General features: G+C 42.0%; 1 long non-coding RNA gene across 1 annotated transcript; it reads left to right on the top strand.

Annotated features, from left to right (window-relative positions):
- Positions 1 to 5,545: 5,545 nt before the first annotated feature.
- Positions 5,546 to 8,680, top strand: LOC128092387 (uncharacterized). Its single transcript, XR_008211713.1, has 3 exons — positions 5,546 to 7,331; positions 8,241 to 8,544; positions 8,606 to 8,680. It is a non-coding gene; the product is annotated as an uncharacterized LOC128092387 (long non-coding RNA).
- Positions 8,681 to 16,523: the final 7,843 nt, after the last annotated feature.

Here is a 16,523-nt window from a genome sequence, read left to right as displayed (position 1 = left end):
CGCAATTGAAGCATTTGGCTTCGATGTTCTCGTTGATTGTGTTGCAAGCTTGAGTTTTGTGCTCACCTCCGCAGGTTGCACAACGACTCTTGATGAAACAGTTCCTTCCACCATGTCCAAACTGCAAGCAGTTCGAACATTGTGTCACGTCACGGTGCACTGGACGATAACGTTCCCAAGTCACGATGATGTTGAAAATTGCCCGAACTGCCTTCAGCTCAGACGGCGTTGTCGATCCTTTCTCGCAATGAACCAGGTACAGTTGATCACGATACTTGATGTCCTTGTTGCGTCTAGTCATCTTAAGAGTTTTGAGCTCTTCTTTCAACACGCTTATATCCATGTCATACAGGCCTCGGAGGACCTGTTTCATGGGGCGTTTACCTGGATCGTCATGGCTGTAGTATTCAATCTTCGTGTTGTTCAGGAAATCCCGAACGTAGTTGTATTCCTTTCTGCCAGGTAGCAGAACTTTGAGTCCATCAGCACACAAGCGAATGGAAGCTCGTAAAGCACCAGATTTGATAAATCCGGTCAGCCACGTTCGCACCGAATCCGATGAAGATGTTTTCACAAAAATGGGTGGCACCTTTTCCCGTCGCTCAAATTCTTCCTTCTCGCTCACGTCCACAGGGAGGGTGCGAACTGGTTTCCAGACGAATTTTGAGCGTTCTTGCTTAAACTGCCTGGCTTTGCAGGTAGCGCATCGGCATTCTTTAGCTTCTTCAAATCTACCGATCCTGCTGGTGAGGACAGCCTCTTTTTCTTGCCGTGAGGCATTTTTGCACTTTTTAGCACTTTTCAGGAGCTAATATCGAGGAGTACCTCTCTCGTTGTTGGTTCTCACAGGAATGACCGACATGGATATGGCACTGTTTCTTCCCAAAAGTCGTTGTAGAATTTTTATTTAGCTTATAGGTGACGAAAATGTAGTGTAGGGTAGAGTAGTCATCAATGAGACACGGGGAACAATGATAAATCAGGCTCATATTTGGGGGAAAGGTGTGTCTACTGGATACACGTCTGCCATTATAGTGGCTTTGGTTATGGACGCTCCCTTGAAAAGTTATTCATAAGTGTTTGATTCTGGGGTGTAAAAGTAAATTATGGACAAAAATTACTTTTTCGCTCGTAGGCTGCCATTAACACCAAAACTAATATTTCTTCAAATTTCTTTCGACGTTCCATAGGGATTAAATTGGGCTACAATGTCCTTTCATTAGATTTGGCCAAAATTTAGAATATACCCAGAATCCAGGGCTGTCTCATTGTTCCCCACTCTTTTCAGCCCATGGGTAACAATGAGACGCTTTGATTTTTCTTCATTAAACTTTTCAAAATCTATGGAAATCTTTCAAAACATGAATTAAAAGTGATTTTTGGTATATTTATAGAGTTTTAACTTCATTTAACCAAAAATACAAAGTTATTTGGTATAAATATACGGATTTTACAAAATTTAAATACAGTATAACTTTTGTTAATTAAAGTTTCATGTTGGCAAAATTGCTCTAAAATGTTCAAGGCAAGTCACCTGCAATAGAACAATACAAAAACATGATGTTTTACTAGAAAAATCTTGATTTTCGTAGTGTGTCTCATTGTTCCCCAGCTGTCTCATTGTTCCTGCCAAGTGCGTCTACAATGAGACAGTTGAATAACTCTGGCTGTAGATGTCGGATCGATCTCATATTTTGGTCAATGTTAGAACACATTAAAAGAAAGATAATGCAACAAAAAGCTCATTAAAACATGCTGATGAAAAAATGAGAAAAATCTTTGAATGTTGAAAACCAAAAATGTCTCATTGATGACTACCCTACCCTACACTCATCCTTCATCGGTTGGTCACTTTTTCGTTTGACACATTTTTAGTTTGTACCCCGTTTATTGGTCAAAGTCAAACTAAAAAGTGACGAACGGTCTTTTTTTACACGGTGCTCCCGCATACTATTAAAACAAACGTTTGGTAGTGTGTGTGAACTCCGTGTAAAAGGGGCGGCCCCCGTTCGTTTGACATAATAAAAAAATCAAATCAAAATCAAATTATTCGCTCTACAGCATTGCCTTGGCGATTGCGAGATTCCTACTCGAAACTAGGTGTCTGAGGGCTTGATTGTTGAGGCAATTGCAAACCTCTTTTTACACCTAAGCTTCCATCCACTCCGGGATTCGAACTGACGACCTTTGGATTGTGAGTCCAACTGCCTACCAGCGACTCCACCGAGGCAGGGGGGACGACTCCTACACCTGGATTGAGCTAACGACCTAACCCCCTTTAGGTTATAGTCCGGGGCGGGGCCAACAAATACTTCCCCGTCCAACGGAAGGCTTGATCAGACAAATCTCAGACAAAATGCCACTGGGACCTTCTGGGATCGAACCCAGGTCGACTGGGTGAGAAGCAACCACGCTTACCCCTACACCACGGTTCCCGGCTCGTTTGACATAAGTTGGTGTCAAACCATCGAAGTTTGAATGAGCAATACAGTGTTATAATTTATGTTCCATTAGTTGCTGAGATATCGGCATTAGAAAAACGGAGGGTTGTTTGGGGTCTCACCTATTTTCCTGTTTCTTTTTCTTTTATGACCTCCCCCCACCCATCCCCCTTCAAAATCGCTTCGAAAAAACAGGGGCAAAAAAATATTTTTTTCTAAAACTTAAAAATTTTAGAGGAAACAGATATTAAATCAACTGACAACAATTTGGAATGCATGTTTCCGCGTTTTGAATCATATTTAGCATGTCTGAGATCGATCAAAAATATTTGAATTTTTTGTGGAATTACAGTACCGAAAAAAATTTTTTTTTCGGCGAAAAAATCTCTTCAATACTATATTTTGAAAATTAATGATTGAAAAACAACTGGGCAGAAGTAAATTGCATTTAAAAACACTTGTCCCATTCAAATGTTAATAAGCTTCGTAGTAAGTCTGAAGAACAATGAAAATGGCTTTATTTACCAGTATTTACGCGCTGATCCCTGTTTTGCCTGATGGGATTGGAAGTTTAAAGATAGTTCGAGGACCCGTCTGGTTCTTGTTCTATGTTTAGGCGGGGCCAGACAATGCCCGATGACATCGTAATTGGTCCGCTAGGATCTCTGCCATTCTGAAATAGGACATTGGAAGCAGCGCGAGGGCTGTCACCACCACCCGGGACTGAGATATGTTGTATCAGCATAACCCAAGTCTGAAACTATACCTTCCCATAATTTCGCGGGTATTAGAATGGACCACACACACATGATTTTTTTTTTAATAAAAAAAAGGTTTAATAATAAATCACCAAAAAAATCTGTGCACCTATTTTTTTTTCCTTACATCAATACCTATAACTTAGTCGAAAACACCAAATCAATCAAAATATTCCTTGAAAAGTTGCAGATTTTTGAATATTTACGTACCGTCAGTGGGGGTGATTACGGAATCAAGAAACGATACACACACCTCTAGTATTAACCAAAACAATTTAAATCACATCGAAAATCTTTCAACGTAGATTTGTTCTCAGATAGTTTACTAAAAAAAATCCGATTTTCTCAAAATATGGTGGATTTTGATGAACACTACCTTAAATGCCAATAGTTTAAAAATTGATCCAATTTCACCCCTTAGAGGGGGTGACATTGGGTCAAATGAAACTAAAATGATGCTCAAATACAACGATATGGTAAAACAAGTCATCCGACAGTGTTTCTTGTTCGAGGGAATCGTATTGACATGCTACAATGTTTGAAGTAGAGATTTTCAAACATTTTTTGTAGTTTTCGAGCAATTCCAACAAAAATATTAGAAAAAATGATTTTTCGACAGATCATTTTTGTCCAAAAACGTACCTCAACTTCAGACAGCTGCCAAAATAACAAGATTTGTTCAAGAAACGAGATTTTTTCAGCGAAGTCATCTTAAGATGTCCCCTACACAACCCTTTTAACAGATTTCAGTTTTTTATTGAGAAGAATCTGAGAAATGGTAAAATCCGTAAAAAATCACTTTGACCCAATCTCACCGGTCAGACCCAATGTCACCCCACTGACATTTTTGTATGAACAGTTGCCAAGATTGCATGGAGATTTGTATAGGTGAACCAATGTGTGTGTGTGCAGTGTGTGTGTGCAACCAACCAAACGGGACCACGCGGTCGCATCTTACAAATTGAGTTGTTTCCATGTGTTTTAGATTTCCATTCTATACATGCAAATAACTCGCATAGGCATTTGGAGGGTATTAGCTCTGCCGAGCTTCGGTGACCCATTTCTACGTAGGCTAGCCGTACGCGAGGTACCTCAGCTTGAACCGACAAGCCCCACTCTAAAGAACGTTTGCATCAATCGGATACAAACGTTATTAAGAACTTCCGATTTCATATCTGTGGATAAGAAATCAGCGCGTATTTAGTAAGCAGATTTTTATTTTTATGTTTGTTTTGAATGGATGTCTGAATTGGTGTGAGCGAATGTTAGAATATTAGTGAGAGGGTTTTCTGTTTTATTTACAGCCATTCCACGTCAAGCCGGAAGTCTCCAAATCAAAACTGCTCCGATTTGGCTCAAATTTGGAGGGGGGGTTCTTTGGGCTAAATAATTAGACCCGTATATTTTTGTTTGGCGATTAGGGTGGTCCTATCCGAAATAGAGTAATCCAAAAAATTGCGTTTTTCGTCGATTTTCGCAAAAACCACATTTTTCAAAAAATCATATCACCGGAACGGCTGAACCAATTTTGGAGCGCCACAATTCGAAAGAAAGGTTATAAGTTGGGTTAAGGAAAAATATGTTGAGGTCCAAAAAAACTAGCTGAATATTTGAAAAGGTCCTATGAAAATTTCATTTGCTGATTTCAAGGTCTCGGGGCCAAAGAGCCTACACAGAAAAAAAAGTGTGATTTTACAGGACACTGAACTGATGTTTTGAATGTAAACATGCTCAATGTAAATTTGAAAATCGTTGTAAATCGTTGTATTGCATTTAAAGAGGGTCAATGTAAATTTAAATTGAATGTAACCTTTAAATCCCATGTAAATGAACTTGATTTTGTTGACATTGGCCAAATTTGAAAGTATGAAAAGCATGTAAATGCATTTTTGATGTAAAATGCTGTAAATGTAAACTCAAACAGCATTTAAATTTCAATTGCTACTTTATTTTGGAATGACAGCTCAAGCGGATAGCGAAAACAAATCAGTGCAATGTTATGATTGATTTGTGCGCATGAAATTGAAGCTGTTTTTGTGTTTATTGCTTGATTCTACGAAAGAAAAAGCTCGACAAACTTCATGTTTGATGCAATTATTTGAAAACAATGAATGCCGATTGGAGGCACATTGGAAAAAAGTTGCGGGCGGCATCTGTTTGATGTTTTGTTTATAAAATTCAACTTCCAAGATCAGAGTAAGTATGCAAAATTTTATCGCAAATATAAACTTCTGCACAAGTCTAATGTCTTGTCTTTCTCCTAAAACTGCTTGTGGCTGATTTCGCTGGTGAAGGAAAAGTCACAAAATTTGATGCCGGAAGGCGGAAGTCAAAGGGCATGCAGAATCTGGGGCTTGGAACCACCTTACGCGTTCTTCTCGGTTACGGCAGACCAGAATAATGGCCTTGTAGCAAGGTTGGTGTTGATCACGTAAAACACAAGTAGGGTAAGTTTCCTAGAGGGCACCGACTGTACGCAGATCGATCTTGTATGATTTGGGCGTATTCACTATCACTGGCACAGCAGCATGCGAGCAGGAACCCCGCGAATTCTGGTACCGACGGAGAGCCACAGTACCGAGGCACTAACGACGGGACGGGAGTCAGTGTACCGGTGGACGGGGTCGTTTACGGACAGCCTTAATCGCCAACTGCTACTGCAGAATCTTTCCTCCGGCGGGTTAATCGGGTTCCTCACAATCCACAGTATTTCGGTGAGCATTTTCATTATTATACTAAATTTCACACTATCAATAAGCTACAAATTTGAAAATTTCTTTAGAAATTGAGAATAATTTTGTTACCACAATGTTTTGAAAAAAAAATCTTGATTACGGATTGTCAAAACTGTCGGAGTTTTTGGCACCAGCTTGGCAAATCGAAATTATAACTCCGACAGCACAGCTTTACGCAAAAATGAGTAATAGATTTCTGTGTAAATTTCTAATCTGTTTTGTTAAGGTTTTATATATCAAGCAAAAGAACCTGAATGGGCCATTGATGAAAAATAATTTTTATGGCATAATAATCATGATAGGGGAGAATAAATTTTAAATTTGAAGGCCACGTGGCTTGTGCAAGATTCTTATGAGCACAAACGGGTTAAAATGGATGTTTAAATTAATTTTTAAAAATAGGTTTACAAGCCTATTTGACAGTTAGTTTTTTCAAGTAATCAAAACGAGAGATATGGGCAAGAAAGACGAGTTAACATTTCCGATTTTTTTTGCACAACTTCATACACAGCTCTTTTTAGCCACAGTTGAAACATAGTTCAAACTAAACAATGTAAATGGGTCAATGTGAGCTTGTTCTTCTTTGTTAACAATTTTACATTGACCCATTAACATTGTTGTTACATGTTGAAAGAGCAACATGGAGTTAGACTTTCTGTCCAGCTGTGTGTAAAGTGTATCATGCTCAGTATTGTCAGATTTTCAGAAAATTCTGGGAATACCTGAATTTTCAAATGCTCGACAGAATAAAAATAGACTCTCTAGATGCTCAATTCCAGATTTCAAAAGATTTTGCTGACAGTAAAAAAAAAAGATTTTTGTCAACAAAAGCCAAGTTGAAATAGGGTGATTAGGAGTACTATCAAAAACGGTGTAGACTTTGGATTATTGGTTCAACTTTACAGTTTTTATGAATAACTACGGGTTTTTCTATGTTTATAGTACCTTTCCAAATAAAAATCTAGAAATAGAAAAACTTTTTATTTTTTAATTATTTTCCCAAAAATACCCGATTTTTTTAAAGTGTTTATTTGTTAAAATCTTGGTGCTCTGGTGATACCATGGGCGTTAGAGGGTAAATTTATATTCGTTAGGTAGCTACAGACTTTACAATACAAATTTGTCTGTATCTGTGTTTGTAGAAATTTTCAAATCTGGCAGCACTGACTCCGACAGAACAACCCGACATTTTCATCGGAATCAAAACGTCAAATTTTCGGTAGTAAACAAAAGGCAGTGGTTCGTCTTGTTTTTTTTTGTAGTTGTCAAAAGAGTTCGTCTTGTTGTTGCCACCGTTGCCACAAATCCGTAGATTTCCAGCGGTTTTCGCTTCTCCGCCGATTTGTCCAGCTGCTGCTGCTCCAGGTCGTTCTCAATCACGGCGTCGTCCTCCAACGGTTCGCTCATGTTGCCTTTGTCCTCGGCGCAGTCTTCGATCACGTCCGTCGTATTAATGCTCATGATCGGACCGGGAATGCTCGGGATGGCATTTGTTTATCACGGCGGCGGCCACCGGATTTGGCAGTGATTCGTTGGTGACCACCTTGGTGGCGGACACGAGCGAGTTCATGATCGGCGCGGGCACGCTTTCCGGGGCGCTCGTTACGGTGCTGCAAACGTCCGCGAAAAGCTGCAGCTGCGTCGTGTTGACCTCGAGCACGGGCATCGGGTTCGCGGGGGTCGAAGATCGCTGAAAAATGCCATCGCAAACTGGTTGCCGGAGTTTTATCAAAGTAAAATCTGCGTTTTGTGTGCGTTTGACTTGATTGATTCAAGTTTGATTTACTTGCAGAAAATTAAGCTTGGGGACCGATCAGCAAACCGCAACCGGCTGTAACTAGTGAGTACCGATGGATTTGGGAAAGCTTTTCCCTCTCAACTAATCCACCCTTTTCCCCCATGCACAGTGGTCATGCCCATCATTCCAATCATTCCATCGGTCAACACGTGCATGACGCTGACGAGCACCAGCACGACGACGACGACCACCGCGAACCCGATGCCCGTGCTCGAGGTCAACACGACGCAGCTGCAGCTTTTCGCGGACGTTTGCAGCACCGTAACGAGCGCCGATCATGAACTCGCTCGTGTCCGCCACCAAGGTGGTCACCAACGAATCACTGCCAAATCCGGTGGCCGCCGCCGTGATGAACCTTGCCATCCCGACGACCATCTCCATCCCGAGCATTCCCAGCCCGATCATGAGCATTAATACGACGGACGTTATCGAAGACTGTGCCGACGACAAAGGCAACATGAGCGAACCGTTGGAGGACGACGCCGTGATTGAGAACGACCTGGAGCAGCAGCAGCTGAACGAATCGGCGGAGAAGCGAAAATCGATGGAAATACCGTTGCTTGTGGACGAGGAACTCAAGACCGAGGAGGAAGTGCAAGCCAAGCTTGATCTGGACGAAAACGAGGTGAAAATGGTCGACGCGAGCGAGGAAAACGAGACCGTCAACGATGAGGTGGTAATCAACCAACATTGAATAGGACGACGGCGGCGTGAAGGCGGTTGAACCGATGGAGTGCGGAAGTAGTTTGACTTCGCCGAAGCACGTGATGAAGACGCACTTTGACGACGTGATGATGTCGGAGACGACATTGGTAAGTGGGTGGGGATTTGTGAAAGTTTTAGCCTGAGCTGAAACTTTTTTTTCTTTTCTAGACCTGTTCCGGAAGCAAGCAGGTCGAGAGTTCGGACACGTCGTTGATTTCGAACGCGGAGCTGGCAGAGTTCAAGTTGGTCGTACATGTTGTTTCGTTTGCAGCAAGCCTCAACTCTACTCGTTTTCAGGAACGCCCACGAAAAGGAAGTCACGTGCGTTGACATCATGCTGCTGTGCGACCTGTTCTATCTGCCGTTGGAGCAGTCCTCCAGCTTTTGGCCGAATTTCACTGGCTCAAGATAAACGCCCAGGTGCTGTGCAAAAAACCGGTCACGCAAGCCAAGCTTGGCGACCACTCCGACGGCGGGGGATTCGAAATGTGCAGCCAGTGGCCAGTTCGCTAACTGGTCCTCAAGGTTCGAGACTTCCCAGTGCCGATTGTTGTGTCAGGTGAGTACATTCCGCATTGTAGTTATCACTCCCATAAAAAAAAACATTCGAGAGTTGCTCCGTTGAATCTATTATTTGATGTAACTAAGAAAAAACTTTTGTATCACGGTACAGAAAGATTTGTTCTACTTCAGGTCAATCAAGAAAACATTTTGATCAAAAAATGAAAATTTAATCTTTCTGGGCTGGTATTTACGAAAGCTTTTGAAAATTACATCAGATTCTAGATTCAACGGAGCAAAAAAATTTTTGGCTTTTGTGAATTTACGTTAGTTTCATCGGAATTTTACATGTTTTGGGACCAATTTTGTTCGAAAAGTTTACATCGGATGGCATTTAAATTTCAAATGAATTTGATGTAAATTCGCATCATTAATGACGTGCACTTTTGGTACATCATAAATGATGTAAATTTACACAATTTTTTTTTTCTGTGTATGTCTGAAAATATTTTTCCCTGATTCCTTGTAATATTTTACAAAACATATCTAAAAATTGCGAATATCCATTAACACGTTTCGGAGATATGATTTTTTGAACATAAAAACTGGGTTTTTCGACGCGCCGCGCGCAAAAACTGAAAAATGACGAAAACGGGTAATAATCAACTTTTTTCACTAAAACTGCGATAACTTGAAAATTTCAGCGATGACCTATACATGTTAGGGTACCAAAAGTTGCGTCTTTCAATTATGAAAATTTTGGTACCAAAAATTTGGTTTTTGCGAAAATCAGGGTAGGTAAACCATCACCATCGCACTATCATTGATGTATATTTCGGTGCGTTCCTCGTCTCTTGAAATTTCTCTTCTCTTTCGCAGCCGAGTGATGGTCGGCTTGCTATCGCGAATATCGAAAGCCCACCACATCGACGAGAAATACCCTCTCGCTGGCTCCGATGGAACTATCGTTCCAACCGGAGAGGCACGCACACGAAATTGCTGTATACATACACTGGAGCTCACGCACACAAATGAACTCATTTCTACAGGGCTTACGGGCGAGAGAATTTCAAGATTGCTCTTTCTCTTGCTTTTTGAGCGAGGGGACTGGCTGTGTGAGAGATTTTTTTCCGTCTTACGCATCGGTTTGTTCGTTGCTCGCTATTTCATCGGCGTCGTTTTCGCTTCGCTCTCTTGATGCAGTTTTGGGAGAACGCCAAAAATTTGATGATTTAAGCGAGGGACGATATCTAAAAGCCCTCGCCATCGGCGAGGAAACGAGTAAATACCATCCCTGGCGAAAATCGACGAAAAACGCAATTTTTTGGATCACCCTATTTCGGATAGGACCACCCTAATCGCCAAACAAAAAAATACGGGTCTAATTATTTGGGCCAAAGAACCCCCACTCCAAATTTGAGCCAAATCGGAGCACTTTTGATTTGGAGACTTCCTGTTTGACGTGGAATGGCTGTATTTGGCTTCATTTGAATTTCGGGAGTTGTCCGATTTGTTAAACTTGCAATTCCAAGTGCAATTCGCTAAACCTCCATTGCCAAACTTGATACAGCCGACGTTGACGATGGACCCACCCGTTGTCCGTGGCAGTGTACCAAATGCAGATTGCCATCTGCTGATAAGTTTCTGCTGCTGGAGAATTCTGACCGTGATGATTCCTTTGACCGTGATGATTGATTTGACTATCACCAGAGTCTCGGCCCGAAACTTCAAACACGAACAAAAGCAGCGAACCGAAGATTGGCAATGACGTTTTGGAATTTTGACAGTTTGGAACGCATGAATCGGTTTCCTGCACGGGTGATGTGGAAATTGTTGCTCATGGCTGAAGTTGGGAATTTTGCAACTTATTTTAATTTATGTTAAATTTCAAAATTTAAACACGAATCTACAGCGAATCGATGTGGAAACTAAAGATCTGGGTGCTGAATAGTGGTTCCCAAAACGGCATCAATTTTGAACTGTCAAAGTGGAACCAATTTACTGTTCGCCAAGAGTAGAGAGTATTGTTATCGATAATTAATTTTTTCTGCAAGAATAAAAATTGTGAGGCTTTTGGAAAATGGAGTTGAAGTCAAAAAAATTTAAGACACCTAAAGGAGCGATCTTCATTTTTTATAATTATGAATGGAAGTTAATTATGGAGTCGATGCGGTTGTATCTATCCAGAAGCTGTCTTTATAGTTTGAATCCATTTGAAAACCTATTAGTTTAGTGACATTTTTCTCTTTTTGTTGGATCAGCTTCGCTAGAACAAGTGAATTTATCTGCGAAATCGCAGAATGACACTCTTGCCGCAGTTCTTCGTCACCCGTAAAAAAGAAAAACCTCTTCTAACCTATCGAAACTTGAAAACACACACAATATTTTTTTTTTGTTCATAACTTATTTAATAGGTCCTTTTAGGTGCTGTGACCAGGTTAGGACCGAGGATCAATAGTACAAAAAATAATAAAAGAAAAGAAAAAAAACCGTAACTGAATTAGATGATCATTTGCTCGTGCCATGTGTCAGCAAGTGTGCGATCACATCAATCTGTTCCTCGGGTGTCTTGCACTGGCTCAAGCGAGCTCTGTATTCTCGGTAAATGGTCCACAGCTCCGACTCGCTGTACAGCTTCCGTTCGCCTTGTTGCTCCTTCGGGGTTGCACCGGCGCCGGCGCCAGTATCTTCTCGACTTCTTCCTGCGGGACGAGGATGTTTATTTTCCGGTTCAACGGACGGCACCGTTCCAGGTAGCGGAGGAAAATCCGCCGCGGTGAACGCAGCTCCTGCCGGAGTCTGTTTGTTCTTCTTCCATGCTGGCGGCTTCGGCGTGGACGCCTGCTGCCTCGACTGGATGAACTGCGCACGTTTGGGACAGCTGCGGTCCAGACCCTCGTGAGATCCAGAGCAGTTGACACACTTCTTGGCTTCCGTTTCTTCTGCTTTGCACTTTTCCGTGCTGTGTTCACCCCCACAGCTGCTGCACCTGGGCTTGAGATGGCAGTTACTGGTTCCGTGACCAAACTGCAAGCAGTTCTTGCACTGGGTCACGTGCGGTTCTTTGTTCCGGTAGGCCACCCACCGGACGACGACTGGTCCCACTTTCTTTACCTTGCTACTCAACTCTTTCAGACTGGTGTGCCCCTTGGGGAAGAGCACGATGAAAGGCGTCTCATCGATGGCGGGAAGCTGCTGCTTCCGCCTGATGGCGTGTACTGCCAAGACGTCCAGCTGATGTTCCGTCTTGAGCAGCTCCTTGATGTAATCCGGTTCCACGTTCGGGAGACCTCGCATTACTACCCGGTGCGGTCTCGCACTGCGCTTTCCATGCGTGTAGAACTGCACCTTGTTCTTCTTCAGGTGGGCTTGCACCGTGTCGAAGTCGTCGCTCGAGAAGCACGTAATTTTGGTGCCGTACCGCGTCAATTTGTGTTCCGGCTGGACATCACATGTCGCCATCACCTTCGCAAGGCGGGCGAAACTCGTTTCTTTCACCACCAGCGGCGGCTGCTTCTTCTCTCCGGCCGACTTGCCGGTTGCTGGTACCACGGGGATGGTTTTTTCTGCTGCTGCTGCCATCGCCGACGTTGATCTCCTCCTTAGCCTTCCTGCGGCGAACCTTGACCACGGGACGAAATTCGTCCCCGTCCTCTCCTCCTCCTTCGGAGTCTTCCACCTCCATGCCCGTCGCCGCCTGCGTCTTGGGTTGAAACCCGTCCGCACACTTTTCCTCAAGGCCGCGTTCCAGTAGAACGTCTTTCCATTCTCAGCCCTGTGCTCCGTCCACTCACTCTCCACCGTCGCGGCCGCCGCCATGGCCGTCGGCGAAAGTTAACAAAACACCGCCAAAAACGCGCTAAGCTAGCTCGAAAGACGACCAAACCCAACGAAAGTTGAACAGGTAGTGACACACACAATATTCCAGCAAAAAATGTCAAAAATTAGACAAAATAAAACGCATACTACTGATTATAAAACAGCCCATTTAACAATAATAAAAAAATCATGCTTGTGCTTTAACAGCCTCCTACTTTGTAGATGTAAACAAAGTGGGATCATTCGAAAATCACGTTACGCATTCTCTCTATTCATCACCTAGCTAAAGATACACTAAAGGCACGATGATTTGCTGTGCAATTTTGATCAGAATCGCGATAAAAGTGGTTAAAATTGAAAAATAATAATAAAGCAAATTCTGGTCTAGAATTTAACAAAATGTTGTTTGTTTTGTAAGACCTAATGTTATTGCACAATAATTATAGATTTTTTTTTACAAAAAAGTAAATTTTTCGGTTCGTCCACAATCAATCTTATGTTTGTAAACAAACGACGTCATATTGCCAATGTTGTTCGGTGGCTCATATCAGGCCATCGCCGGGGCCCTGACTATCACCTTTTCTACCGGATATCACCGTAATTTTCATTTGTATGGGTGAACCAATGATACAAAATGGCTTTTTTGGTGACAGGGAAATCCCCTACAAAGTTTGAGCCAAATAAAAAATACAAAACTAAAAATGGTCAAAATCGGTCAACTTCGTAAAGAATTGCTCAAGTAATACTCTACAAATATAACTGAAAAAGAACTTATTGTTGCTAGATTATTCACCAATAAAATCAAGAATAAAATTGTATTGAAACTACATTTATTTCAATTGAAACATTTTTGACAAAGAACTTTGTCCTAAGGGCACTGAAGGAGCGGCCGTGGCTGACTGGTTCGGTGTTCGCTTTGTAAGCGAATGATCCTGGGTTCGATTTCCATCTGCTCCCAACGAGAAAGTATAGGAAATATAAATCTTGAAACTCTGCACATGAACGAAAAACCAAAGTCGCTCGAGTCGGGGTTCGATCCCCCGTCGTTTGGATTGGTAAGCAAAAATGCTAACCACTAGGCCATCGCGACTTGGTGAGCTATGACTGGAATTAGGAATACTGTTACCACCTTCAACTATACTGCCGTTTTACGGCGATATGATGTATACGCCATTGAGGTGATTTTGCTGTAGACACGATTTTCTGTTTTTGTTCATTTTTTTAATTTAAAATGACTAATTTGAGGTCTGCTCTGTAGAAACTGTTAAAAAGTACAATAAAAATGCGGCCCCTAAAAAATTTCGTGTTTTTTCCTATTCTCTACGATTTTAAACCACAAACATCATTTGGCCGAAAAAATAGCAATAAAAAATCACTACTTTTCCTGCCCAATGATGTATGTATACATTGCTCGATCAAAGCGATCAAAGCTGGCTTTATTTTTTGTGCCAGATATTTTGATAGCTGAGTGGATCCCGTAATGCATTGTCCCCGTGGATACTTTAAGGGGAGGAGGTATTAGGGAGCGTTCTTTTATTACGTAACGCAGTTGGGGGGAGGGGGGTCGGAGGCCGTGCTACGCTCCACACAAAATTTTTAAAATTTGTATCGAAATTTTGTTACGAGGGGGGGGGGGTCTAAAAATCCGATTTTTTGCGTTACGTAATAAAAGAACACTCCCTTAGCGATTGTCTATGCTCCATAAACACATTTTTGCATGAACAATTGTCAGCAAGGAAGGTGGGCGGGTCTAGAATTTTCAAAAAAGTGTCTACGTGGATGTGGATAAGGTGTCATCCATTAAGTACGTCACATTAAAATCAGCCAAAATTTACTCCACCCCCCTTTGTCACGATTTCCCTATGCTTTTAACACGCAAGGTCACGCTTTCTCAGAACCCCCCTCTTCCCTCAGAACGCGACGTACTTTATGGATGATGCCTTATGGACGTCCCCTTAAGAATTAAATCGAAATAATGTAATAAAATATGGCCCAGTCTTAATTTAGTCCCAAAACCTCTTATCAACATTCAAACAGTATTGAATTTGACTTCTATCAATTCTCAATGTATACATACATCATGATGAGTAAAATTGGCGTATACATCATTGTTTGTTTGCTTAATAAAATGGGCCCAGAGCAGTTTTTTGAAAAATTCTTTCGTCAGGAGATAGCTTTTAAGATTCTTTATCAGACTGTACAATAAAATTGAAAATGTCCAAAATGGCGTATACATCATATCGCCGTAAAACGGCAGTATATACGCGCTGGGTCCTTGTCCATTTGACAAGGGTTCGGAAGTTCTAAATAACGTTTGAATCCGATTGGTCCAAACGTTCTTCAGGGCGGGGCTTGTCGACAAAGCTGAAGTACCTCGCGCTCGGCTAGCCAGCGTAGAAATGGGTCACCGAAGCTCGGCAGAGCTAACACTTTCCAAATGCCTATGCGAGTTATTTGCATGTATAGAATGTAGATCTAAAATTACATGGAAACAACTCAATTTGTAAGAAGCGACCGCGTGGTCCCGTTTGGTTGGTTGCACACACACACACACACACAGAACTTTGTCCTAAGGGCACTGTCTACGGATGTCAATCCAAAATTTCGCGAAGTGAAAGTGTAACGATTTGTGTAATTGTCTTATATCTTCCACCAAATTCAAGCAATCTGCATGCTTTATCCACCAAACGAAAGTAAAAAAGTAAATCTTTCCCAGTTCCTGAGGGGAACACCCTTGAAGAGTATCGGGGCCGGCATTTACAAAGCGGATTCAGTGGCAGTTTCATTCTCAACTTAATGTTAACATGTTAAGGTTAATGTTAACATTCCATAGGTCGCCTCCCTAAGGTGTCGTGACAAGGTCCAGTTTGTGAAGATACACTACCTTCCCTTTACTAAGCAATCGATTCCAGAAGGGAAAAGATCACCAGTTGTGTTGGTCCGAGCCGGGATTTGAACCCCGATCTACCGCTTAGGAGACGGAAGCGTTACCACTGGGCTACGTGGCTCGGTCAAACGAAAGGGGAAGTCTTAAATTGCAAGTAGAGTACCTCACAAAGTTGATAAAACTTTGTTAAAGTATTCAAAAGTTAAGATGAAAATAAAAAATGAATGCAGGAAAAATCCCGGCTGCTGATTGGCTGAGAGCACTTAGCAGATCTTGCCTTGTCTCCTGCTTTCGTGGAACTGTCACGCGAGAATGTTGCACCTCTGTTGCCACATTTCATGCGAACTATTTAAGCTAGCACTTAGCCTCAAAAAAATTCAGTGCCTACCGTGGTTTCATCAAAGACGGATCCACGGTGGTAATTTTATTGCTCACACACACACACGCACACATTGAAAGACACAGTTTGTGCACTAAATTGGGAGGAATTCTGTTCTAATGAAGATTGTTAGGACGGTCACCGAACAACCAGAATGATTTGGGGCAATGGGGTTGGGACCACATTTATAGGATATTGGCCACACCCAGAGTGGCCAGTGCCCTGGGGAAGGTTCTACCGGTGGGACATTAATCGAACCATACGACTTGGGGCAATATGGGTATCAAAATTCATGGTTGATACAGGACAGGACATTTTGATTGTGGTGGTCACTACCTAGAGTGACCGGTTTCCTCTGGTAGGTCCTCCCGGGGGGACATTTTCCGAACCGTAATTGTTTTGGCAATATTTTCGTGTTTTGGCAATTTATTTCCACAGAGGTGCCAAAGATTGAAAACATTTATTTGGAATAAATAATTTAGGATTAAATAAATAGGCAA

This window comes from Culex pipiens, chromosome 1 (assembly GCF_016801865.2).
Source record: "Culex pipiens pallens isolate TS chromosome 1, TS_CPP_V2, whole genome shotgun sequence".
Lineage (NCBI taxonomy): Eukaryota > Metazoa > Arthropoda > Insecta > Diptera > Culicidae > Culex > Culex pipiens.
Note: the sequence above shows the minus strand (reverse complement) of the source record. Positions and strands in the feature narration are given on the sequence as shown.